A 20,274-nucleotide genomic window follows, 5' to 3' on the forward strand; every position below is an offset into this window, starting at 1 on the left:
AAAAGTCATAAATTCTCCCATTGAGCTCATCCTACACTTTCCATGAAATATTCCACATCTTTGCCATAACCATTCATTTTGAAGTTTGTTTAGAGCTTGTTTGGCTTCTAGTGGGATACATTTGTTTTCCAGTTCTCTTTCATTGAAGTGAGAGCAAAATTAAAGGTTTCCTGCATTTCAATAACAGAAATGCTGTTTTGCTCAGTTAACAATATTTTGTCATGGAATAGATGCATGGTTGAAATAAGGAATATAAGATTGCAGTCATGTAAGTTATGTTAAAATAAATTACTTACTTACTTAGGAAGACACTGATTAATGGACTGGAAGTAAGACCACAGAGCTGGAAACAGTTTCAAGGGTCTTTTCACTGCTGAATTAAATGTTAACCACATGGTGTTAGGAGTTGTTGGTATCAAGTATTAAGAAACTCACAGAAAATTTAGCGCTTCTATCTGGTTTGTATACACATGAAAATAGTTAAAAAATTTTGTTATTAGTGATTTAGTAACCAAAGGGAGAGTATCACTTCCATGCTGTAAGCAGGTAGGCACAGTATGTGCTGGACAACTAATAATTACCATATTTTCATTGAACAGAACACACATTCTGTCCAGGCTTACAGGTAAGACCACCAAAGTTTACATTTGCATTGTCTCCACTTAAAGCATTACACTTGGAGGAAATGGTTTGTTTGTCTGAGGTCTGTGAAATAAAAGGTTCTACAGTTTCAGGTGTTTCATTTAAACAAACCTGTACTTCTAATACTTGTACCTGAGTGCCATTCTCCATATAATCAAAAATCTGAATTGTGCTGTTTCATAAGCCAAACTATGGTATTCTTTCATTAAGAATTTCAATTAAAATTTCTAATGCATATAGGCAATAGGACTGTTTACAGTAGCCAGATTTTTTTTCTTGTTTTTCTACACAACAACTCTTTAACTACATCAGGTACTTTAAAAAGTGTTTAATTAAAGTTTGTTGTGCAGTCCATATGCTTTAATGAATGATGATAGGTGTAGCCTGAACCTTCTTATCCAAAGCTGAGAATTTCGGAGTGAAGAAGAGTGATTATAACCCTCAATTGAGCTACATCTTTCAGAATTTTTGTGTTTTACATTGCAGAGATGTATTTATAAATCACTAATACCATTATAGCCTTGCTTTTTTTATTATTCAACTGACTGAATATATTCCTGTGAGAGTGGAAACTGTCATCAAGGCTAAGGGTGGGCCAACACCATATTGAATTCCAGCATTACCAATGGAGGGCGCCACGAACTTGTTCATCACTCTCAGCCAGGTGTCCGGATACTTTTGATCACATAGTGTACATTGAAAAACCCTGATGACACAGTGACAAGAGGTTTGGAAACATCAATGCAATACTATAACATGGATAACAACCATTGGAAAACATCCCCATACTTTGAAGATTCCTGTGATGGCTGTCAAATTCACCCTGATTAAGAAGAAATTGTTGAATTACAATGAATGAATGAGGGCATATTATTATATATGTGCTTGGTCAGCTGGTGGCTGTGGAAGCAATGACGTTGCTTCCCCTGGGGAGATGTTTGCTTCTCCTCGCAAAGAGAATGTGGGTAGATAGTCACTTTCACTGTCACAGATAGGTATAATTCTTCCTCAGTTGCTCTTTTTCTCCACACTGAATAGAACCTGGCAACAAGAAACCAATAGGCTATTTGATAAAATTGCTGGCAGGTGGCAATTGGATCAAAGGGAGTTTTATTCCAGAATATGACAGTGGCTGGGATAAATGCACAGCAGAAAAGAAGGGAACACAAGGATAGGGACTTCAACAAGCAAGCATAATAAGTAGCCAGAGATGTGGACAACAACACCGTTGAATTCTTCATTACACAATGAGAAAGGGAAACACTGACAAAATATAGTACCATTTACTTTCTTAAGGATTTATGGGAATCATTTAACAGAAAATAGAAAGTTTAATCATAATTTGAAAATAAGGTATCTCTATTACTAGGAAGGTAGTTAGCATAACAACCATATTTTTTGACCATAGCCTACCTCTGATAGGAAGCACACATGAACACACTACAGGTCTAATTCTCAAGCCCAAAGTATTGGTAAGTGATTGGAGAGAGTAAGGGTAGAGGTAACGAGGATGAGAATGCATTTGGGGGGACTGAACTCCTGACATAAATCCTTTATAAATGTACGATGCTGAACTGTCTTAAAATGGGAACTAGCTTTGCCTCATATTATTTAAGCAACTATGTTAATAATTGTGCAATAAACATTTTTATTTGCTGTCTTTTGCAAAAATATTTTACTCATAAACATTTTCTGCCTATTTAGGTTATGCACAACAGAATTTGACCTATTAGCTGAATAGTGTAGGTTCAATTGAGAACATCCACCACATAGTAAGAGAAGCACAGTTCAACAAATTGAGACCTGCACAGAAATGATTGGTGCAGGTGCATAGTCCTCAAACTGATGCACATCTTACATTGTACTGTTAGTGAGTTGGCAAACAGTCTTGTGTATAGGTTAGATCACTGCAAATAGCAATTAGAAAAATACAGCCACTAAAAAACCCACATCAACTGACTTAAATCCATAATCAGAAGGAGAAGTTGTAAACCAAACCCATTGCTATCAAAAAGACAAGAGATTTAGTGGATGAAAACACACATAGTGAAGCTGACACTGTAAAATAAGGAGCACACAGAAAATTAAATACTGACCTTTATGAGTATGTAAAGATTAAAATCCTTTGTTGTTGTTGATGAATGCAGTATTATCAGCATGGAAATCAAGAATCAATTATTCCATTTCATAGATTAGTTTTTCACAATGGACATGTTTCTTGTTGTCACCTTCATCAACAGTTCTTCAAATTGCTACCCATTCTTGTTTGCCAAAGGAGGCAAGTTTTTTCTCAGCAAACTTCTAAACATCCACAAGTGAGACATGTTGTTAGCTATTCTGTTCTTTATTAGAGCTCATACCATTTCTATAACATTTCGTACTAAGTGATTTGATGGCTTCTAGAGAAGAGCCCCAGAAGTTTAGCTGCAGAGAATATATATGTGGGTATTTAATTTTTTTATTAGAGCATATTTTGGAGTCCATGTTATACTGTTGTTCCCACTACAACTGGCTGGATTTCAAAGGTCAAAGTTAATGTGCCTGTTGACAACTCAGTGCCCCAACTATTCAGTGAGTTACTCTTATCATCAGATTATTCAAATTCCGCTAAGGACTTTCTGTTATCACATTGACTACTTAGATTAGTAATTTAGCTCAGTGTTCTTGCTATAGTTTGTTGTTAACTTGCACAGTCAAACTAAAGCAAGAGTTACTTGACAAGTTTTGTATCAGTTTCTGTTCCAGTCCCACACATAATATGTTGTGTGATGAGGGCCTCATGGCAGGTAGACCATTCACCTGGTGCAAGTCTTTCAATTTGACGCCACTTCGGCGACTTGCGCATCGATGGGGATGAAATGATGATGATTAGGACAACACAATACCCAGTCCCTGAGTGGAGAAAATCTCTGACCTAGCCAGGAATCGAACTTGGGCCTTTAGGATTGACAGTCTGCCATGCTGACCACTCAGCTACCGGCGGCGGACAGTCCTACACTAAAACAACTATTCAGTCAATAAAATTTCGACAATGCTGTACAGATTTTTTTAAGGTAAATGGGGATTCAATTTCTTTGCTTAACTGGTTGAATTAAACATTATATGAATAACCATGGTTTGGAGTCCATGTTATACTGTTGTTCCCACTACAACTGGCTGGATTTCAAAGGTCAAAGTTAATGTGCCTGTTGACAACTCAGTGCCCCAACTATTCAGTGAGTTACTCTTATCATCAGATTATTCGAATTCCACTAAGAACTTTCTGTTATCACATTGACTACTTAGATTAGTAATTTAGCTCAGTGTTCTTGCTATTCAGTATTGGTGGTTTCTCATTCAGTTTGTTGTTAACTTGCACAGTCAAACTAAAGCAAGAACTTGACAAGTTTTGTATCATCTTTCGATTTGACGCCACTTCGGCGACTTGCGCATCGATGGGGATGAAATGATGATGATTAGGACAACACAATACCCAGTCCCTGAGTGGAGAAAATCTCTGACCTAGCCAGGAATCGAACTTGGGCCTTTAGGATTGACAGTCTGCCATGCTGACCACTCAGCTACCGGCGGCGGACAGTCCTACACTAAAACAACTATTCAGTCAATAAAATTTCGACAATGCTGTACAGATTTTTTTAAAGTAAATGATAAAGGCTCAACTAATTACCTTGAAAAGTGTATAACATTCATATTTTCATGCTTATCTCCCATTTTACTCTCTTTCCTGAATATTAAAAATATATTAGAAACCAAACGAGACTTTCTTCCTGTAGAGGTAACCAGTTAGTAGTTTTCAGTTGATTAATTAATTCCTTGTGCCCTCCAATACTATTTGTTCATGCAGAGTAATTTGGTTACCTGCATTGCTTTCACTTGATCCATCTGGTCATTTATTTAGTTTAATATGAGAACTGTGAATGTATTTTCCAGTGGTAGAAATGATGGCACTGCTATCTTGACAGCAATTTCTTATTTTGTGTAGAAACAATATGTCTACTTTGTATATAAATGTTGAAAAAGCACCATATTATTATCAGATGTTTCTCTTCAGCTGATAAGTGTCTACAAGTGAATTACACAATTGATTAATTACTTAAATGTGGCATAGACAGTATAAAAAAACACCAACATACCTGAAGTCTCTACTGTGCTTTATAATGTAATGCCTCCTTTAAGTGACACATTTTCTTTCACTGAAAGAAGGAGTTGCTTCATTGTTGTGGCAGTTTGTGTGTGATGTGGAAATTATGTACCAGTCTCGAGACAACTCGTTCATGAAGAATCTAAAACATCCTTCTCCCTTTTCCATATATTTCCTAGAGTAGAAAAGTTCTGGAAGCTACTTGCTCCTCCCTCCCTCACTCACTCACTCACTCACTGGAACGGGTCCCATTGTCTTGGGTACAGTTTTATAGTCTCATCACTGGATGACAGACAGTAAGTGAATTTAATGGCGATCTCGTTGGAATAAAGCGGTGGACTCACATGCAAGCCAAGAATGTGTCCTCTATGTGCAGGCAATCTTTTCCTGTATGAGCTATTGTAATTACTGCATTGAAACAGCAGTTTTTTGAGGTAATTATTACTGAAGGGAGTAACAAAATAACAAAACTTTTCTTTTATGTTCGGGAAAGGGGGAGAATTCATTTCTTGTTGGCAGATAGGCAGTAATGTTGGGTTCTGTAATAGGTACTTGTGCTAAAAATTGTCTTAAATCAGTCAGCTGTCAACTGTGGAGAGGTGTCAGTTAGATTTGAAGTGTCTGTTTTTATAAATTCTCTTTCATATGATCAGGTGTTTTTCAGTTGTGATCATATGAAAAGAACACACTGATATTAACCTATATGTCTTGTTTGGGAACACAGTAGCAGAAACCATCACTCTGTTTTATAAGGTGTACAGTGAGGAAATACCGATACTGAGGTTAATTTACAAGTACTTCTCTCATTTTAAAAGTGATTAATTTATATGATAAATATGAAACATGACTGTAATGCATGTGTATTTCCAAACAGACTTGTAGCAATAAAATTCATATTCTGTGTTTGTTTTCTGATGAAAGGGAGCCTTAAGTGTGAGTGTGTGCCGTGAATTTAAAGTGTAACCACAAATTGATTCTGAATTTTTGTCAAACATAATTACAGGTATTAAGACGTACTCGGTGTTTCCTACTGAGCAAGGTGATGCAGTGGTTAGCACTCTGGACTTGGATTTGGGAGGATGACAGTTCAACTCACCATCCAGCCATCCCGATCTGGGTTATCTGTGATTTCCTTCCCCATTCTTGAAACAATCTGAGCTTCTATTCTGTCTGTAATGACATCGATGTTGATGGGATGTTAAACCCTAATCTTCCTTCCTGGTTCCTTTTTTCAATGTTTCTTCCTGTAAATGGTCACTCATTTATTCAGAATCAGGATTTAATTTAAATTTTCCAATGTAAATACATATCATTTGGTAACTAATGTTCTATTAAAGATACTTTGTTTTATGGCTGTTGTTACTGTATTTCATTGTAGCAAAAGGAATGTAGCATGGACACCACATGAGATGTAACAAAATAACAAAACTTTTCTTTTATGTTCGGGAAAGGGGGAGAATTAATTTCTTGTTGGCAGATAGGCAGTAATGTTGGGTTCTGTAATAGGTACTTGTGCTAAAAATTGTCTTAAATCAGTCAGCTGTCAACTGTGGAGAGGTGTCATTGATGTTGATGGGATGTTAAACCCTAATCTTCCTTCCTGGTTCCTTTTTTCAATGTTTCTTCCAGTAAATGGTCACTCATTTATTCAGAATCAGTGTCACATAATACTTCCCCATCAGCCTGTAAACTTCAGATTAGTTTCAGTGTATGAAAAAGGTAAAAGAAACAAAGGAAAACATCTACTTACCAGGCTGCTGCAGCTCAACCATCTCAGATAGAAAGCTCAATAACTTTTAAAACTAGGAATGTGAAGAAAAGAGGTTTTTCAAATAACTGTACAGGAATGGATCCAGAACATTGGGGCTGTGGTCTGCCTGCATACCAGAAAATAACTCGGGTGACTGAAGTGAAATAGAGAATCATTTGGCAGTAAATGCCTCTCTCAACTATTATGTTGCTTGATTAATTCACACACACACACACACACACACACACACACACACACACACACACACACACAGGGCTGCATTTTCCCAGCTGACAACACTAAACCATCACAGTAGTTCAACTGATGGAGACTCCACTGGGTCCAGGAAGTTTGTTGTAGTTTAGCAATTTCAGCTGTTTCTCAATGTACACTATCTTCTCCGTGGCATGAGAATGGCAGTGGGGCAGCAGTCCTGGATTTTCCTTTGTAAATGAACATTTGAAAGTCAAATTAAACATTTCTGCTTTTGTCTTGCTACCTCAGTTTCAGTTCCAATGTCATTCATGAGTGTCTGGCACTAACTCGGGTGCTACTGAAAGCCATTATATTTATGACCAGAATTTCTTTGCCTCTTGTGAAGTGTCTTTCCATTCAGCAAATCTCTATCTACAGCCCTATGCTTTGTTTTGCACTTATTGTGCAATGTTCAGTGTTTCTTACTTACAGAGACTGTATACCAAACAGGGACCCCCTTTGTGAACTGACCTACTATGAATATATCTGTCCAGTCATTAGTCAATTAGTCCTCTAAACTTGAATCACATTTTCATTTTTTGTAGTCCTGTCTTCCTCAGTTGTGTGTAATATTACGGTATATTGATAATTTTTACTTATGGACCGTAAGTGACAAAAATGTAAATTTAAATAACTAACATATGTACATATTTCAGGCCACTGATAATGCTCTGCAGAAAATAAAGGCGAAACGTGTATGGCACTAAAATTGTGTTTTATTCAGTTGCTGTCAGATGGTCCATAAGTAAAAATTATCAATATACCGTAACATTCAATCACATTTCTTATTCATGCTCCTGTCCAGAGCTTAATGCTTCACATTTCTACTTGAGATATGACACTACTGCCTCTTTATCTAATTTACTGGATAAGTAAATCTTTCTACTGGCCTTAGTTGCCCTTTATACTTTACAAATCATTGTTGCTACAACTGCCTTGTGTTCACTGATACCTGTTTCAATGTGGACCTCCTCAGAGAGGTCAGGTTTATTTGTAGCCATAAGATTTTTGCATTTTATGCAACCCTCATGTGCAGGATTTTCATATTCTCTCACTTGCTGTGTGCAAACTATTAGTCCTACAGACAAAATGAACACGACCTTTCTGTAGGAAATTAAATGTAGTTAAATTTTGCATCGGGGGATACATTTTTGCTGGAGGGCACAATTTTCGTGTTATTCAAGAAAAATGCATTTGGAGGTCACTTTTGTATGTTTCTCTTTAATAATTCAAAAACCACATGCTCTGGCAAAAACATATCCCTTTGTAAAATTAAAATACATTAAATTTCCTACATAAAGATCCTGAGTCTCACGGTCAACAGAAGGACCCAGTAATAAATTTATGTACATCCCTGATACTGAGTCTTGGCCAAAAAATCTCACATTCAGCTTCACTTTCTCCGTCAGTGGATTTGAGTTTTGTGTCTGTTGCGATGAATCCACCACTTCTATTTCCTGTTAGGCTATCCTTGTAATCATCTAGTAAAATTTCTGCCAAAGAGGCTATGGAACAGCATGAGTAAAAAGTGATAAGTTCTTTGATTTATTATGTATAATTTGACTAAAATTATGTAAATAAGTTACAGATACATGTAAAATCAGATACATGTAAAATCAGATATGTGTAAAATGAGATATGTGTAAAATGAGATATGTGTAAAATCAGATATATGTAAAATCATATATATTAACTCTTGTATTATGTGTGTACTATGTCTATATCTGTGCAAATCAAGGCATATTTTTGAGAATGTTTGGAAGTTTGTAAATGTTGTGTATAATGTATTTCAAAGTAAACTGATCGTGGCGAGTTACATTTGCACATTCTACTTATTTTAGCATTAACATCTGGTCTGGAAAATCATTTTCAATTAACTGTCATCTAGATACTAATATAATTAACTCAATATTTCAACCTTTTTCCAGTAATTGGCCAGATTGTACTACTGAGGTATCTGAAAGTTTACGATCATGGTCGTACGAAGTCAACTGTCATGGCATAACAGCACGTTCTGTGGATATTATAACTATCACAGTGTGTTCTATTTAGTTTCTCCTTTCATCTGCAGAATGTATTGTGTGTGTTTACCATATATGTTACCATTTTTGTGTTTGTTTTGCAAGTTAGATAACTCTTTGAGGGGCAGGTGAACACCATAAAAATTTATCCTAAGGGGATATGAACAGTAATTTACATATTCAAATCTGATCCACTTATAACACTTAAGTTTTTTATTTATCTACAGCAGGTTTGCCAAAATTCACCTTCACGATACCAAAATATTGCTATTAAATATGATCATCACAGCAACCCGCCACCACATTACGGTATACAAGTTCAGTGCTTAGTGGTTCAACTTTGGTATAACTTGCTTTTAATTTTCAAAGTATCTCTTGAAACAGTTCTTACCCATTCTCAGACACAAAGGTATTTTGCACGCTGAACACATTCACACAGTTTTAACTGAAAATTGCACATCATCTTTTGGAGAACTGCTCCATTTCAGTCTCCTTGTGCATAATGAACGGTTTTGTTACACAGCAGTCTACAAAGTGGAAGAGCAATCTCATCCACCATCTCTTACTTTTTCTGTCTGCAATGTAGTCTCACTTCAGTCAATCAAAATTACCCATTTAGTTCATACTGGAATTGTAATCTTTCAATGCAAGAGAGCAAGTGACATTGGTTATTGTTCTGTCTTCCATACTGTGACCTAGTATGGACACATCCGATGGTGCATGACATATAGAAATCATATTGACTGCCCTGCTGTCCTTCCATAACTACTACATTATTGCTAATTGTATAATAAAATTTCCATCTCAAGTTCCTTTTCCTCCTTGAGTTTTGGAATTTTTTCCTTCTGAGATTTATTGTTCCTCAAGTGTTCAGACCACTGGACTTTAGGTTCTTGAACAGTTCCTTCTCTAGATTGTCGCACAGATGACAAAATGGTAGATATCGAAATAGACGACAGAGGGATAGAGAAACAATTAAAATTGCTCAAAAGAGGAAAGGCCGCTGGACCTGATGGGATACCAGTTTGATTTCACACAGAGTACACGAAGGAACTTGCCCCCCCTTCTTGCAGCGGTGTACCGTAGGTCTCTAGAAGAGCGTAGCGTTCCAAAGGATTGGAAAAGGGCACAGGTCATCCCCGTTTTCAAGAAGGGACGTCGAACAGATGTGCAGAACTATAGACCTATATCTCTAACGTCGATCAGTTGTAGAATTTTGGAACACATTTTATGTTCGAGTATAATGACTTTTCTGGAGACTAGAAATCTACTCTGTAGGAATCAGCATGGGTTTCGAAAAAGACGGTCATGTGAAACCCAGCTGGCGCTATTCGTCCACGAGACTCAGAGGGCCATATACACGAGTTCCCAGGTAGATGCCATGTTTCTTGACTTCTGCAAGGTGTTCGATACAGTTCCCCATAGTCGTTTAATGAACAAAGTAAGCATATGGACTATCAGACCAGTTGTGTGATTGGATTGAAGAGTTCCTAGATAACAGAACGCAGCATGTCATTCTCAATGGAGAGAAGTCTTCTGACGTAAGAGTGATTTCAGGTGTGCCGCAGGGGAGTGTCATAGGACCGTTGCTATTCACAATATACATAAATGACCTTGTGGATGACATCGGAAGTTCACTGAGGCTTTTTGCAGATGATGCTGTGGTGTATGAAGAGGTTGTAACAATGGAAAATTGTACTGAAATGCAGGAGGATCTGCAGCGAATTGACGCATGGTGCAGGGAATGGCAATTGAATCTCAATGTAGACAAGTGTAATGTGCTGCGAATACATAGAAAGATAGATCCCTTATCATTTAGCTACAAAATAGCAGGTCAGCAACTGGAAGCAGCTAATTCCATAAATTATCTGGGAGTACACATTAGGAGTGATTTAAAATGGAATGATCATATAAAGTTGATAGTCAGTAAAGCAGATGCCAGACAGAGTCATTGGAAGAATCCTAAGGAAATGCAATCCGAAAACAAAGGAAGTAGTTTACAGTACACTTGTTTGCCCACTGTTTGAATACTGCTCACCAGTGTGGGATCCGTACCAGATAGGGTTGATAGAAGAGATAGAGAAGATCCAATGGAGAGCAGCGCGCTTCGTTACAGGATCATTTAGTAATCACGAAAGCGTTATGGAGATGATAGATAAACTCCATTGGAAGACTCTCAGGAGAGATGCTCAGTTGCTCGGTATGGGCTTTTGTTTAAGTTTTGAGAACATACCTTCACTGAAGAGTCAAGCAATATATTGCTCCCTCCTACGTATATCTCGTGAAGAGACCATGAGGATAAAATCAGAGAGATTAGAGCCCACACAGAAGCATACCGACAATCCTTCTTTCCACGAACAATACGAGACTGGAATAGAAGGGAGATCCAATAGAGGTACTCAAGGTACCCTCCACCACACACCGTCAGGTGGCTTGCAGAGTATGGATGTAGATGTAGATGCAAAATAATTGTCCATAAAAATATGATTCTTTCTATTAAGATCCCTACTACTGGAGACTGTGAAACTTTTCCTGTATAAATATCAAATTTCAAGTTGTGTGATGATTCGTCATATAATATCCTCACTTTGTATCCTCTCTTTATAGGTTTGCCTCTCATGTACTTTATTGAGAGGTGATCTGCCATTAAATTTAACTATTGATTCATCAATAGCGAGATTCTGATGTGATGAATTGAAATATCGGAATTTAATGTTCAAATTATCTAGCAATGGACATAGTTTGTATATTTTGTCATAATTCTGACTGTTCTGTGAGGAGCCACAGAATTACCGTTGAAGTGCAAGTTATCACCAACCAACTAAATCTTTTTACTGTCATTAGCTTTGATACATAACTTTCACAAAGGTCTGGATCAGAGCTGCAGTAATCATCATAACTACGATTCTGGCCATTCCCATGTAAAGATTTATTCAAATAAAAGTTCTTATTTCATGTTCGTTGGTGGAGATGAAAGATTTGCTTGTGTGTGTTGCATTAAAATCAGTTTGAAACATTATGTGATTCATAAGTGTTTCATCAAAAAACTCACAAAATAAGTCAGTTGGCTTCAGGTTCAGTTTCTTATTTATTGCTGCAGCCTTACCACCTTTTCCAATAAATAATGGCACTTGGTCAACACTTGTTTCTTGGCCCCACTTTATCATGACAGTTGATGGAACAGTGAATGACACCGCATTGTTTTCTCTTGTCTCATCACTTTCACTGTGACCTTCAGAATCAATACTGCTCAACACAGGACTTTAAACAAAACTAGAAGTTGCACAATCTGTATTGAATGATTGGTCATTATTATCACTTTCATCACTGTTAACACTGTTGTAATTAGAAAGAATTTCATCAAGTAATATTCAGCGACATTATTCCTGTGTTATTCTTTTTTGGTGAATCATACTGGATGTGGAAGAAAATACACTGGATGCAGAAGAAGGGCAAGTGGTTAGTGCCATTAATCACACAGACATCCATCTGTGAAGTATAGAAAATTCTATTTGATTAAAAAGTAACACATCTTGTAGATTTATGGGAGGTCAGCACATAAATATAAACAGTTACTTACCAAAATAGCCATATAAAGAGCAGCTACAGAGAGGAGTGCATGAGACTTCCATGAACAACGTCAACATTGTATGAAATATCAGCTTGTGCCATAAATATGTGGAAAAATACAGCACTTTGGTTCTCCTGCCATATAGTGATACTTAAGTCAACAATAGTTAAGAGAACTACTGCGCCTGAATGGTAAACTGAGAAAAATAATGTGGTTAGCCACAGTGACCACTGCCCTTTCAAAGTATCTGCATATGCGGTAGGTTACAGTGGTGCCTGCCCTTTAAAGAATTAATGAATATAACATGGACGGAAAGAAAGTTTGAGACACAAAGGTCCATGTAGCTTTAGGGAATCAAGATATTTTGTCGTAATGTTTGATCTTGTTATAATATAAAATCAGTTTGTGTTTGTTAAAGTTTCCAACTGAAGAAGAAATAATACTGTCTTGGGTGCAGGCCCAAAAGATGATGGAATAGAAAATAGCTTTCTTGGTTGTTAATTGCTTCAGTACTTATAGGGAACTTGTAAGTCTTTTAGTGTAGGAGGTCCAGAGGTTAAAAGAGAATCCACAAGTTTGCTTATAAAATGGTATCCCTTATGAGAATGGCTGTGAGGGATAGGAAGAATCACCTTGTGCACTGAGTGTGTATGCCAGGAGGTCTCATTCAACATGTGGCTCTGGCAGTTCTGTTTTCAACAACTCACAGTTTGTGTGGTATACTTTTCAGCTGATCTTTACCTATTAAGCCATGTAAATGGGTGTCTGCATTATTTTACTGCAGTAGTATCTGTTATCAATTTTTGGGATTTTGAAAGGCAATTCTGCATGATTCAATCTGTCTTTCATTCAGAATGGTCCTAGTGTGCCCGTTATTTTTGAACACAAAACATTTTTGAAATCTGTATATCATGAGTTACTAATTATAGTGATAAGGAACTTGAAGTGAAACAAATGATGATTCAAAACTAAGCCACTAGAAGAGCCAGAGAAGAAGGCCAGAAGGTGATATGTGATGAAGCAAGCACTGGGAAGATAAGTATAAGATTGCCTAAAGATATAAACAAAATTCAATGATAGACTGAAAAAATATAGACAGTGGAAAAACCAAACAAATGATGGTGACAGAAAAAATATGAAGGGAGAGATAAAAACCTCAAAGTAGCGATAGAAGGTTGGGAGCAAAACTGAAGAAGTAGACATCTTCATATGCCCTTTATCCTTGATTTACTTCTTGTCTGCCTTCTATTGTGTGAGGTACTGCAGTGATGAGCCCAAATGATATGACCACATTTTTAATAGCATGTTGGTCCATCCTTCAAATTCAGTACACCAGCGTCCGTCCCGATAGCTGAGTGGTCAGCGTGACGGATTACCATCCTACGGGCCCGGGTTCGATTCCCGGCTGGGTCGGAGATTTTCTCTCCTCAGGAATTGGATGTTGTGCTTTCTTCAGCATCATTTCATCACCATCCGGCGCGCAGGACACCCAATGTAGTGTCGAATGTAATAAGTCCTGCACCAAGGCAGCCGTACCTGCCCCGTAAGGTACCTCCCGGCCAATGACGCCAAATGCTCATTTCCATTTTACTACACCAGCAATTTTGAATTCCATGGGTTTGACAAGTCCTCGGTAGGTTTCCAGAGGTATGTAACACCAGATGTCTATGCACTGGTCATCCAATTCCCATAAATTATGGTCTGGTGGTTTGTGCATGCAGAGCTGGTACCTGACAACGTCCCAGATGTGTTCCTTCAGGTTCAGATCAGACAAATTTGGTGGCTAAGATATCAACACGAATTTATGATAATGCTCCTCAAACCATTGTAGCATGATTCTGCCCTTGTGACAAGGACGGTTACCATGCTGGAATATGCCAACACCATGTGCGAAGGCATAAAATATGAAGGGATACAGGTGATCTGCACTGATGTTTCTGTACTACACAGCTGTGACGTTGCTTCATTTACTACCGCAGGTCCCATGGAAACCTAGTTGAATGCCACCCTTAGCATACATAATACTGCCTACACCCACTGTGTTCGTGGTGTGGTGCAAGTTTCGAGCAAATGTACACCTGGATGGTGGCATATCTCGACGTAGCTGTCAGCATGGTATAACAAAAAATATCATTCATCTGACTAGGTGACGCCAGTGGCGGATTTAAAAATTTTTAGCCCCTGGTCACACCATATTATATGCTCCCCACCCCAAAAAAAAACATGTTTTAATTAATAACTATTACCCGATCACTTCACAATCGCAGTTTTGGGTGGGAGCGCTGTGACCTATTTCCGTACTCTGTTATACGTTGTTCTGAAGGACTCGTCAGCGGAGTAGTGGCGATCAATCAAAATGTAATATGGTTCCTGAACTGCACTTGGTGTACGGCAGCGGATAAAACAAACTTAAAACTGCATTGCGTTAACAGATTCATCTGTCGAAAGACAAGAGAAACGAAGACAAGGTCTTTTATGACCTAAAAATTCAGCAGAGCGTGTGGGAAACAACGGATCTTTGTTGTACATTCACTTTTAATATTTTCTTTTACTCGAATCCGTTAAAAATTAATACTTACTTTTACAGAGATGCGTTCAAAATTAAAATTAAACTCTCGTTTTAAGATCTAATAACTTGAATCTGTAGCAGATTAAAAAAAAAAAAAAAAAAAAAAAAACACGTTCGGTATTAATACGTGAATCTATAGGAAAGCGTAAGAAATGAAAATGAAATAGACATTTCGGTGCACGAACTAGTAACTAAATACAGACGAACAAACACAGAACTGGATTTGCTATTAGCCTACATAATTTTACAGACTAGTGTGGTAAACGTGTAAATCATTAGGGTTTGTGTTGCTAGATGCTGCATAATAAGTGTACAAAATACCTTTAACCCATGTAAGGGCTGAACAGTTTTGTACTGCAGCTATTGCTTTCACCATAGCTCTTTCTAACGGTATTAGCAAAGCTTTTACGCATTTATCGACAGAACTGAACTACGATATTTATTAACACTTTTTCATCTGAGCGTACTCTCCGATAATGTATATTTCCGCGATAACTATACATTTCAGCAGAGGCCAAGAATACACATCAGTTGTAATATACTACGTATGACGGCTGTACAGCGCCGAGCGGCGAGAGTCGTTCGGGTATTGTTTAGTATTGTCGGGCGCCTTCGGTCACGTCTGCACGTAAACGAGGTTTAGTTCCCCGTTCTGTCATTGTAAAATAAACATATAATACGTAGTTCGTAAATCCAATGAATGTGCTCTATTATATTATAATCTTAAATTTTTAAAACTAATATGAATAAATAAACAAACTCACCAGTCAGCAAAGCTTGCATCCGGCTTTGACGGCAGAAAACTCATTGATCGTATCTTCATAGCTCAGACGGTTATCAGTTAGGAGGTCGGCTTCGATGTGAAGAATGGACAAGGCGTTCAATCTCTCCTCAGACAACGTAGGTACGATTTCATTATTTTAAGAGCCGAAAACGAGCGTTCTGCTGAACAATTTGTAAGTGCCATACATGTTAATATTCTAAGAGCAATGTCAACATTCGGAAACACGGTCTGTAACCTCTCTTTTCGTAAAACTTTACTTATTTCGACTGGTATATTACTAACCTCAGAAGATTTCAAAAGTTCCACGAAATGTACACTTTCAAGAGGGAATGAAGACTTTAAATCTGTGTCATATGACGCTTGGAGTTTTGCTGCACGTTCAGAAGTATCGTCTGGTGAACTGTTCTCGAGATTACAGAAAACTGTGAAGGAGTCCAACAGTGTTCTATAATTTTCCTTCCTCCTCACTAATTCGGTGTACAAGTTGACAAGTACTGGAACAAATGTTTCGACTCTAAATTTTTCCCTTCCAGTCAGAAAAACTTCTTCAGAGTCCGCTGTGCTGTCTTATTCATGCGGTCAAACTTAGCAGATTGGAAGAGACACGCACTGTGACGAATCTGAGTGGCATGCAGTTTAATGATACAACCTTAAAGGTACTCAGCAAGGGTCTCAACTTTGCTACGACCCCTAGAAACGTACCCATTTCAGGTTTCGTCAGTGCAGTAGAGCAAGTTGCAGCCACACTTCCACCTAATGTAGCAGAGGAAGACCGCCGAGAGACCTGCAGGGCCCTCACCAAGGCCAGGCCGCCGAAATCGAACATCACAACCGAGGAGAGGCTTGCACTCAAGAAACTACGGGAAGACAACAGCATTGTAGTACTGCCAGCAGACAAAGGGAACTCCACTGTCATCTTGCAGCAGGTGGATTATGATGAGAAAGTACGCCAACTTCTGGAGGACCCTGCATACAGAATTCTGGAGTGTGACCCCACGGACAAGGTGGCCAAGAAGACTAGTGCTCTCTTGAAGGAAACAGGGATGCCCGATAAGATCATCAGACAACTACGGGAAAAAGCGCCAGTTCCACCTAGACTGTATGGTCTGCCTAAAATGCACAAGGAGGGCGTGCCCCTACGTCCTATTGTCAGTAATATTGGGGCACCTACGTACACAACAGCCAAGTACTTGAAAGGTCTCCTGTCTCCATATGTGGGGAAATGTATTCACCACATCCGCAACTCAGAAGATTTCCTGCAATGCCTCAAGCAACTGCACATCACAGATTCGGACATCATAGTTGATGTGGTATCGCTGTTCACCAGGGTCCCACTGAAGGACTCACTAGGACTGATTGCAGAGAAATTTGACGGTGCTCTGTTGGACCTGTTCAGTCATACACTGACATCCACGTATTTTCTGTACAGAAACCAATATTACGAGCAAACTGAAGGTGTAGCTATGGGCAGCCCACTGTCCCCTGTGGTTGCCAACATGTTTATGGAGAGTTTTGAGGAGAGGGCATTGGAGACAGCCACATTTAAACCCGCATGCTTCTTTAGGTATGTGGATGACACCTTCGTGATCTGGCCACATGGGATGGGCAGGCTCAATGAGTTTCTTGAACATCTTAACTCATGCCACCCTAATATCAAGTTCACCATGGAACTGGAGAAGAATGGCCAGCTGCCATTTCTGGATGTACTAGTCCAGAGGAAAGCAGATGGATCAATTGGCCACAGTGTGTACCAAAAACCAACACACACTGATTTATATCTGCAGGCCAGCAGCTGTCACCACCCTGCACAGACGAATGGGGTTCTGAAGACTTTGGTCCACAGAGCACGTGCCCTGTCAGACCAAGAGAATCTACCTATAGAGATAGGCTTTATTTCTGCCAGAATCAGTAGGATCCTCCGTAAACACAAATCAATTGTGTTTTCTGTCCATCCAACAAGATCGGGGGACTGCTGGGGAGTGTCAAAGACGACCTGGGGTTACGAAAACCAGGGATTTACAATATACCTTGTCAATGTGGCATGTCCTACATTGGCCAGACGACAAGAACTGTGCAAAGAACATCAGAGGCACACTAGATTAAGACAGGTGACTAAGTCAGCCATTGCTGAACACTGTCTAGAACTATATCATGCCATGAAGTATGAGGATACCAAGATTCTAGCACAAACACCCAGATTTTGGGACAGTGTTATAAGAGAATCGATAGAAATTAAAATGGCTGACGATCTTATGAACCGTGAAACAGGGTACCAGCTAAGCAGAGCCTGGGATTAAAGGAGCAACGGGGCCAGCTGCAACACTACACAAACAGAAGAACCAGAGACATGGAGATGGAAAACGAGCCCCTGACGGACTGCCAGGCGCACCAGACCGAAGATGGAACACCCAGAAGTGGTACTGGTGGGCGCGGACCGCAGAGGGAACATCCAGAGCCGCAGCGGACGAAAAACGGAGCGGCAACGCTCCAAGAGGTCGTGGTGAGCGGGCGCGGACCGCAGGGGGAACGCTTGGTACCCCAGACCGTAGATGAAACCCCCAGGAGCGGGTTTGGTGGGCGCGGACCGCAGAGGGAACACCTAGAACCGCAGCGGACGGAAAACGGAGCAGCAACGCTCCAGCAGGTCGCAGGGAATGGGCGCGGACCACAGAGGAAGCGCCTGCAGCCGTTGGTGGAGGGGGAAGGCCATAGGCATAAATACTGGACCAGGTCCACTCGAGGAGCAGTCTCAGGTCACACCTGATGAAGGTCACGAGCTACGTGACCGAAATATCGTGCAAGTAAAACGCAGATATCCGGCAGAACACCCGACAACCCAAGATGTCATTACGAGGTGCATTCAAGTTCTAAAGCCTCCGATTTTTTTTCTCGGACTGGAAAGAGATAGAAACATGCACATTGTTTTAAAATGAGGCCGCGTTCATTGTCCATACGTCCCAGAGATGGCAGCACCGTACGGATGATGGAATTTTACCGCCAGCGGCGAGAATGAGAACTGTTTTAAATACTTAAAATGGCGACGTTTTCCTTACTTGAACAGTGTGCAATCATTCGTTTTCTGAATTTGCGTGGTGTGAAACCAATTGAAATTCATCGACAGTTGAAGGAGATATGTGGTGATGGAGTTATGGATGTGTCGAAAGTGCGTTTATGGGTGCGACAGTTTAATGAAGGCAGAACATCGTGTGACAACAAACCGAAACAACCTCGGGCTCGCACAAGCCGGTCTGACGACATGATCGACAAAGTGGAGAGAATTGTTTTGGGGGATCGCCGAATGACTGTTGAACAGATCGCCTCCAGAGTTGGCATTTCTGTGGGTTCTGTGCACGCAATCCTGCATGACGACCTGAAAATGCGAAAAGTGTCATCCAGGTGGGTGCCACAAATGCTGACGGACCACATGGCTGCCCGTGTGGCATGTTGCCGAGCAATGTTGATGAGCAATGACAGCATGAATGGGACTTTCTTTCCGTCGGTTGTGACAATGGATGAGATGTGGATGCCATTTTTCAATCCAGCGCTAGTCAGCTCAATGGAAGCACACAGATTCACCGCCATCAAAAAAATTTCGGGTAACCACCAGTGCTGAAAAAATGATGGTGTCCATGTTCTGGGACAGCGAGGGCACGTTCCAAAGGGCACTACGGTAACAGGTGCATCCTATGAAAATGTTTTGAAGAACAAATTCCTTCCTGCACTGCAACAAAAACGTCCGGGAAGGGCTGTGCGTGTGCTGTTTCACCAAGACAATGCACCCGCACATCGAGCTAATGTTACGCAACAGTTTCTTCGTGATAACAACTTTGAAGTGATTCCTCACGCTCCCTACTCACCTGACCTGGCTCCTAGAGATTTTTGGCTTTTTCCAACAATGAAAGACACTCTCCGTGGCCGCACATTAACCAGCCATGCTGCTATTGGCTCAGCGATTTTCCAGTGGTCAAAACAGACTCCTAAAGAAGCCTTCGCTCCTGCCATGGAATCGTGGCGTCAGCGTTGTGAAAAATGTGTACGTCTGCAGGGCGATTACGTCGAGAAGTAACGCCAGTTTCATCGATTTTGGGTGAGTAGTTAATTAGAAAAAAAATCGGAGGCCTTAGAACTTGAATGCACCTCGTAGATCGCCGGGAAAGCCTGAAGGGTTATGCATTTGCCTAATGGCTTAATTAATCCCAATGTTAGACTGCTCAGAGCTCACCTGAAACAATTCCGCACAATCTACCATATCAATCATAGCATGCAATCTAATGTTAAAAATTTGGAAATTTGTGGTAAGTTCCTGTGGCACCAAACTGATGAGGTCATCGGTTCCTAGGCTTACACACTACTTAATCTAACTTAAACTAACTTACGCTAAGGACACACACACACACCCATGCCTGAGGGAGGGCTCGAACCTCGGACCGGAGGAGCCGCGCGATCCGTTTCAGGGCGCCTCAAGCCGCGCGGCTACCCCGCGCGGCCGATGTTAATAGCTTTCAGTAGATAAACGAAAATATTCCTAGCTTCTCACGCAA

The 20,274-nt window shown here is 39.8% G+C and overlaps 1 protein-coding gene across 1 annotated transcript in view; it reads left to right on the plus strand.

Moving 5' to 3' along the window:
• Window positions 1–8,593, plus strand: part of LOC126470406 (WD repeat-containing protein 6) — a 320,158-nt gene extending 311,565 nt beyond the window's left edge. Inside the window, exon 17 of the mRNA XM_050098254.1 lies at window positions 5,787–8,593. The gene's annotated coding sequence lies outside the window, so the exon portion shown is untranslated. The remainder of the gene's footprint in view (window positions 1–5,786) is intronic.
• Window positions 8,594–20,274: the final 11,681 nt, after the last annotated feature.

Source organism: Schistocerca serialis, chromosome 3 (genome assembly GCF_023864345.2).
Source record: "Schistocerca serialis cubense isolate TAMUIC-IGC-003099 chromosome 3, iqSchSeri2.2, whole genome shotgun sequence".
Classification (NCBI taxonomy): domain Eukaryota; kingdom Metazoa; phylum Arthropoda; class Insecta; order Orthoptera; family Acrididae; genus Schistocerca; species Schistocerca serialis.